Source organism: Rhinopithecus bieti, unplaced genomic scaffold (assembly GCF_001698545.2).
Source record: "Rhinopithecus bieti isolate Rb0 unplaced genomic scaffold, ASM169854v2 scaffold_20206, whole genome shotgun sequence".
Lineage (NCBI taxonomy): Eukaryota > Metazoa > Chordata > Mammalia > Primates > Cercopithecidae > Rhinopithecus > Rhinopithecus bieti.
Window position 1 is genome coordinate 2,067,897 of NW_016810187.1, and position 8,998 is coordinate 2,076,894.

Below are 8,998 nucleotides of genomic sequence, written 5' to 3' on the forward strand. Positions count from 1 at the left end.
CACAAATCTCAATTTTACTTTATGTTGCTAAGCATTTAGAACATTAAATATTTTTAGTAGTAAGAAACATTTAATCTTGAAAACAAAACTTTTTTTTAAAACAAAAACTGACTTTGGCATATACATTTTTTGAAACTAAAGAAAAATGTCAACCTGGGCAACATAGGGAAACCCTATCTCTGCAAAAAACAAACCAAACAAAATTAGCTGGGTGTGTTGGCACATGGTGGTGGACCCAGCTACTTGGGAGGCTGAGTTGGGAGACTCACTGGAGACTGGGAGGTCGAGGCTGCTGCAGTGAGCTGTGATTGCGCCACTGCACTCCTGCCTGAGCAACAGAATGAGATTCTGTCTCAAAAATAAATAATCAGAAAAAATAAAACAAAAGTATGAGGAAAACCCCATTGCAATAGGAATGTACTGTGAATATATTCAATCAAGAGAAATGTCAGGAATAATTTTTGTTGGTAAGATTTTACAAAACCTCCAATAATACCTTTTATATTACAGGCAGTGGATAGAATGCTTTACTTTTGAGTGTATATTTAGGAAGGGTTTGCTTTTCAAATATAAGTTGATGTTACATTAAAACTAAAAGTGGTAATGAAGGTCACTAATGCCTGTAATGGTTGGATACCCTCCATATTTTGGCAGATTTTACAAGCTCATAGACTAGAATTCAGGAAAAGAAACTATTTTTGTTGTTAATGCTACCAACTCATATTTTGGGGATGCCATCTCACCGAATTTCAGTTACTTTCTTATTCAAAACCACTTTCTATTTATCTCCTGTTGTGAACATTAATGAAAGTAAATCACCTCCCAAAACTTTAAAAAGAGACATTTTATTACCCATTGCTATACTACTTAGAAAACGGAAAGTATTGACAGATATACTGTGAAAGAAAGCAAAATATTAGCTTGAGATAAAGTCAGAGTGAAGTAAAGAATCCACATCAGGGTCGGGCGCGGTGGCTCACACCTGTAATCCCAGCACTTTGGGAGGCCGAGGCAGGCGGATCACGAGGTCAGGAGATCGAGACCATCCTGGTGAACACGGTGAACCCCGTATCCACTAAAAATAAAAATAAAAAAAGCTAGCCAGGCGTGGCGTTGGGCGCCTGTAGTCCCAGCTTCTAGGGAGGTTGAGGCAGGAGAATGACGTGACCCCGGCAGGCGGAGCTTGCAGTGAACTGAGATGGAACCACTGCACTCCACCCGGGGCGACAGAGTGAGACTCCGTCTCAAAAATAAATAAATAAATAAATAAACAAATAAAAAGAATCCACATCAGGAAACCAGTTCCAAATCAAGAAACCCAACATTATCAGTAGCACAACATTCTCACCATTCTTGTACTCTTGGTATTTACCACTCCAAAATGATACTGGCCTTGACATTTGACAACATAGAGGAGTATGACCTACTTTAGGATTTTATATAAATGGCATTTTCCGTTATGTTCTCCTCTAGGTCATGCAGTTGTTGATTATTCTCATGGCTGTGTAATATTCTCTGGTATGAATAACCACAATTTGTTTATCTGTTATACTGTTGATGAGCAGTGGTTTATTTTCCTCTGAGTGCTTATTTCATGTAGTGCTGCTATGATCATTTTACTATATATGTTTGGTAAACATAAAATTACATTGATTTTCGAATTATGTCTAGGAATGGAATTACTGGATCATGGAATGTGCTTACGTTCAGTTTTAGTAGAGAATGCCTAATGGTTTTTCAAAGGGCTTTACCACCTAGCGCTCACTAGCAGAGAATGAGGATTCCAGCTGCTCCTCGTCTTCAACACTTGACATTTTCCCACCATCAATGTTTGTGGCCTTATTGCTTTATTCTCCTTCTAACTGATGTTTACCTGAAATGTTTTATATTTTCTTCTGTAGTTCCTTCATCTTAAATGTAAACAGGTACGTTTTCCGTTGAATTACATCCTATACATGGTTCCTTGAAAAATGACTCACATATGATATATGCTCAAAGAACAGCTGTTGACTGAATAAATAAATGTACAATAATTTACTTGATTTTACAGATGCAAAAATATTGGAGGGTTAAACAGGACATCTGTCTTAAATTATATTGTGAATTGTCCTTCCTTTGTATGGTTTCTAATATATGAAAAAACAATGAACATACATGGCATCATGTTAACCATTAGAACCTTAGCATTTCACACATAGTAGCCTTCCTCCTAGCAAGTTCTTAAGAAAACTGGAAAGAAAATGAATCACTTGATATAAAACTAATTTTTTCAGGTTAAAAGATTAACTTTAAATCTAGGGAAAACAAAATGTAATAAAATTTGACTTATTTAAAAGTATATCCATATTTAACAAAAAAATTCCCACATAAAGTTCATTACTGAGCTCATTTTCTTTTAAAGGACTGATCTTTTCCTGCTCTGTTTCATCTCTGCTAGAGTTACAGCATAGAGTTATGAAGTTGTAGGTATAAAACTATATCTGTCAGGTCCTTGAGTTTGACAGTGATTACCCTGTTTTTACCCCTAGAAGATGATATTCTAAAGTTTGACAGCTAGAGTTACCCAGAATCTTGCTCAATTCAATCTAGCTCTATTTTCAAATATTAGAATTGTGCATGCTGAGAGATGCTGCTGCTAGTTCTATGTAAGACTCAAATGCTGGCGTCAAGAAGGACTCAGCCACTGTAACTATCATAATAAAATATACTATTGGCCTAATTTACCCCCTGAAGTTCAGGATTCTAAGGTTTAAGCACTTTCATCAGAATATATTTCCTGTGCACATGCAAAATTAAGTTATTGGATCTCAGGTGAAAGAAAAAATTGCTAATGTATAATAGGCTACAGCTAGATTTGCTACTTTTGAAGACTTTCATTTTGACAATAATTTTAAATAACTAGGAAATAAAATAAAACCCTAGATTAACTCAAGCATAAATACAACTCAGTCACTTTCTATTTTCAGTGCTACTTTTCTCTGCCTTATTTGAGTAGTGCTGAAATATAATCACTTCAATGCAATATTTAGACAAAACTTGAACCACGTACAACATCTGAAAATAAGGAAGTAGTGGAAAGTCTTTCAGGTTTACTAAAGGATTGTGTATTACAAAATAGGAACTGCCTGCATTTTCTGATTACTTTAACCCTCATTTTCAGGATGAAAATTATATGCGTAGATGCTCAGATACAAGGATAACTGTGAAGGTCCTCATGGTACCTAAGAGAATCATATTTGTTCTTGTTTTTTGCTGGTAGTAGTCAGCCTAATTTCTGATTGGCTCCCTATGTCTTTACAACTCTGATAACAAAATTCCCTATGTATTTATTTAGAGTGTTGTATGGTAGAAGAAAAAAATGAGTATTTTCCTTTATTACATAGAAATAAAATATATCTGGCAATCTGACTGAGGGATTTTAAGTCACATTCATTGCTACATATATTTAGACAATCTGTAGAAAAATACAGAATTCGACAGAAGAAGAGAAGAGAAGGAGTCTTAGAAGTCTAAGTCTTCTAAGGAGTCTTAGAAGACGAAGTCATCTAAGGAGTCTTAGAAAACTAAGTCCAAGAAGACTTAGTTTAAGTCTTCCTTAGAAGGAGTCTCCTAAGGAAGAGGGAAGTTTTACATTGTATTCTAGCTAACTAATGGGAGTAAGAGGAGTGTATGGGGGTAATGGGAAAAACGGAAGGTAGGAGAGAGCAAATAAGGGAACAAAAGGAAAAGAGAAGAGAGAAAGAGAAGGACATGGTAAGGAAAGGAAGAGGAGGGAGATAGAGGAGAGAGAATTTAATGGGGATTCAGAATGCTTCTGGAAATCTGTATGAAAGACCAGGCCTTGATTTTATTTCTTCAGCTATTTTAATGATATTAATAACTTTTATGAGACACAGTTAAAGACAATACAACTAGAACTGCATCATTAATTGCTTAGTGGGTTTGAAGTTCTGTCCCATTATTGCTATCTATTAACCTCAACAGCAAGAAATAAAAACTATATTCACTAAGCTGATTTATCTTAATATCACTAAATAAGAGTTTAATACTATCCAAGAATATCAAAGATTTTGATGTTGTCAAATGAAATAGTTTCATTTTTTATATTATTTGACCTGTGAGTAACATTTGGTAAAATTGGCCAGTATCTTTGTTTTGAAAGGCTTTCTTCTGGTTTCTATTGCAGCTCACTTGCCCATGTTTCCTATCACTTCATTGACTGCTCCTTCATGGTTTCCTTTCCTGTAACTGCTCTCTCTTCAGATCAGAGTGTGTTATAGTCTCTAAACATGTTTTCAGTCCTAGTCTCTTCATTATCTAAAAAGAAGAATTGCATGATTTTGACTAATTCTGGTACATAGATACAGCATATGCTTACAACTCTCAGATCTTTTCCTGTAATAAAGAATGACAAAACTTTACCCAAACTGGAGACTTGTTCATCTAATTACTCAGTCTCTAGTATTTTTTATATATTTTTTATATTTTTATATTTTTCTACCTGATAGAATACATAGGGGAGTGAATGAGACAACATAGTTTAAAGATACGCAGTCTTAGAATAACTAGACTCTGTTTCCTCTGAGACTTTGAGGAATCGTATCACAATGGGATTTGCTGCATCACCTCCTTCTTGACATTAAGCCAATTCCCATATTCTTTAAACATAAAAGGAAAATTAGCAGATTGCAGAACTAGTTTCCTTAGGTAATAAGAAATATCCACAACAACATTAATAAAAGAAGAAAAAATAAAAGAAACATTAAGCATAAAGAAGGGCAAGGGCAATAGAATTCCAAACAGTCACTAATAAATAATCATGTCTTTGAAGATTATTCAATATATTAAGCATTTTTGTTGAAATATTACATTATAAAACATACAAAAGCTAATTATTTTCAGCAGTAGCACATATCCTAATATTGGAACAATAGTGAAGAAATTATCATGGACCCTATGTAAATATAATAAAATACTTGTGATGTATTTCACATAGTTTATTGAATGTCTATGAAATATGTATTTGAAATTTTACCCATACAAAGGTGAAATATGTATAATATATGGAGAATACCAAGTACAAAGTTTGATGCATAGTAAATGCATTGTATGTATATTTTCATCCAATACTTATATGAAAATTCATCCTATATTTAACCTTTTCTCTTTCTATGACTATGCATTAGCTATCATAAATACAGTACCTGATAGAGAAGAACATTCTTAATTATGTTGCACTAAAAAATAGAATATTATTTTGTAGAGGATGGATTAGGCAGATTTTTCAAAAGAAAGCATATGTTATCAAAATAAAATGGTCAGGTGTGATTTTACTGTGTATTCTCAATTATGTTACTTTAAATATAATTTTAATTCTCTATTAAACTTTATTACAAATTGTATGCCTAAATTAAGACAAGTGATCTATTCTTTTTCACATTATATCGTATACTGCTTTTATTTGAATACTACTACTATGTATACATGTATACGTAGACTCTACATATCATGGAGATAGACATAGGACATTGTTAATTAGTATATATTTAGAAACAATTAAATAATTAATCCGTTTTGGAAACTTTTCAGGTAGTTCCACAAAACCAATAGGTGAAGAATATCATGAGTTATTTATATTTGTTGTTTTTTATTTCTATTTAACATGTTTGTTTTTAAAGCATTTCTTCTTGGATCATTAGATATTCTCAAATATACAGCTTTTTATACTTCCTTAAAGATGGGATTAGCACTACATATTTTAAATAAAATTTCTCTTATCCCATCCCCTCAAAGGGATATAATGCAAAACAGTGGTTAATTGATGTCCCCGAACTCAACCCATTCCGTAGGTAAGTCTTTATTTTCTACACCTTTTCACCATTATTACAAATTTTTTCTCATTTTGTTAAATTGCTTCTGACTTGCTATTTTAATAAACAAAAAATAATAATTTGAGGTCATACTGTAAGAACTCTGTAATTATGCTCCTTGTTATTAAATACTTTTATAGCATACACTTTTTCTTTAGACTTTACAAAACATTTTAGCAGAATATGTATAATAGAGGGAATTATTGCTATAAATTTCACTAATCCAATTCAAATTTTTGAAAAAAATATGTGCATGTAAAGTTTAACTTTAATATAAAAGTTATTTTACAGTGTACTTTGTAAATAAGTAAATATAATAGAAATTAAATGAGTCCATTCATTATTTGAAAATGTGTTCCTTAAAATGTTTATCCCAGACTTCTTAGAATTGGGTTTTAACAAAATTGCAAAATAAAATAAAATATTACCTATGTTTTAATGTTATATCTGTTTCTATCTTAAACATTTTATTTAGAAAGTTTGTGGTGTTCATTGACATAATGTCTTTTCCTCCAGCAGTGTAGTTGGGGTTTTATTTTGTTTTGTTTTCATACGGCAGCTTCAGGAATCCAAAGAATAGCAAAGGTGTTCTAGTGTGATGGTACACACACATTATGAATCTCTTCTTGCATCACATTCTTTAATGTCCTTTTGGACAAAACAAATCAAATGGCCAACTCAGAATCAAGGGGTAGAGATATAGATTCATTTTCTTAATGGAACAATCTATAAAGCCACACTATAAGGGCATGAATGCAGGAGGGAAAGAACACTTGGCCATTTTAATAATCTATCACAAATGTGTCTGGTAGTGATGAAGGATTAGCTGCAAATAAGAGAGTCGATAGCGGGATGTAGATGAAATTCTACATGATGGTAGATGATCTAAAGACTTAAATTTTTGGTGTCATCTAGGTATGGAGGGATGTAGGGTCTAGGAACATTAGTTTTGATATCCTCTTAGAGAAGGTTATTGGGCAGTTTTAATTATAGCCTCCGCTGGCACTTGCTCTTAGACATATTTTCACGATAATGCAGGTAGCATCATTTTGGAGAGATTAGGAGCAATGATATTACCAAGAGCACAGGAATTGTGAACTTCCGCAGCCTAAGGTTTTGATCCTGGAGAATGATTATTTTTCTTAGCCGCCTTTAAAACTTGCAGTATTGAGACTCTAAGAACATTGGGAGCTAAATTCTGCCAGGTTTAACTGCAGAATATAAAAACAGGTCCATATGTATTGTAAGGCACAGTTATAGACAGTTTTGTGTACCTATCTGGCCAAAGAGTTAGTAGATAATAAATATCATGCACGTGAATTATGATGAACTAAGGCTATCAGTTTAGATAGTGTACGTGTCTCTTTGGCATTAAAAAGATAGAAGTAATATCCACCACAATATTCATAGTGATTATTATAGATTGGCAATAAAAAGTTAGTTTTTTTTAGTTTATATTTTTTAATTGTTTTATAATTAAAACATGTTGCTTATGATAAAAGAAAATTTGGGGTTTTAAAATGTATGATTCATAGTAATAATGAGCATGTATCAGAGCTTTAATCACATAATTTTATATTGTAAAAAAATTATGAGTCATATGATAGAGCTCTATTAAAATAAATGAGAAAAGCATTTCATTTATTAAAAAAAGTTCAAATATATAATTTAGATTAAATATTTAAATAATGTTATGACTATTAAATGCATGTGTCACATATGTATATATATCCATAAATCTAACAAGAACAGTTAAAATTTAATACCAACTACTGTTCTGATATCATGTCAAAATATTGTAACTTTTTGTACATTTGCACTGTAAAATTTGCTTGGTTATAGAAACATTTCTGGTGGAATATTCCAAAAATGATTAATATTTAATATGTAAATATATTCATGTAGCAAAATATAAAACAACTACCTAGATTCTGCAGCTGAGGCCTTGTAAACCGAACTGACAAAAGATTAATAAGAGAACAACAAAAAGAATTTTGTTATCATGTGCATTGTGCTTACAAACTGGAGTAACCCAGAGATGGGTAAGTCAAAGACTTAGTTAGAACTTGGGTTTACAACATCTCACATTTTTAGAGCAGTAACCAGAAAAAGGAAAATGACTAGGTTTCTAGGGCAACAAATTATGAGAAGGTAAGTATATGGGAAATGAGTAGTAGATGGCTAGTTAGCAAAGTTTGTTGTATAGATTCCTTTGGTGTCATCTTCAGACTGATAGGGTGTAAAGTTGTCCCAGCAACTGAATTTTGTCCTTCTTGGTCTTTGCAAATTTATATCCTGCTCTTAGGCAAATATAACAGCTGAGAGCTTTTCTTGTATTTGCCTCTCCTCAAGTGCCTTCAGTTAAAAATAATCCTTATGCCCAAAGTGGCATATAGCAGGATGTCATATTTTACTACCTCTAAAATATAACACATAAAATTATTTACTAGTTTGAATAATTTTATTAAAATACTATTAATATAAATATTTTAGAATTTTACTTTAATTATTTTAGTTATACATCTATAACAATATATTTGAATTATATACCACACTTTCAATAGTTACATTAACAATGTTTTTACTTGCTGAATTCTTTATGAAAATCAAGTAAATATTTACAAAATGTGTAAAATTGAGGAATATCTTTTAACATTATCACTCAAACATTTCTATTTTATATCACATTATTCCTTGAGTTCTCAGTTTAAAACATAGAGTTTATAATGCCAAAATATCTACATCCTGGTAATCAACAAATATGTAATTGATTCAATATCCTCCAAATTGAATAAATATAAGATTATTTTAAAATTTCATGTGCTTTAGTAGCAGAATCTCAGAAATATACACTTTTGTTTTGGTGATAGTAATGACAAAGTAAAGTTGGAAAATAAGAGAATCTTATAGGAATAATTGAAAATTATATTATTTTTAAAGTCATGTTAGAATTTTTTGATAATTAAGCACTTTCCCAAACATTTGATGTCAGCGAAATAAATAAATAAACCTTTGTCTGTTTGAATTCACATGGGATTTCATTCATGAAAGAATCAAAAGAAATGTGTCATAAAACATTATCTTTATATGCTATAAATCAATAATATGCAAATAAAAATTTAAAAATA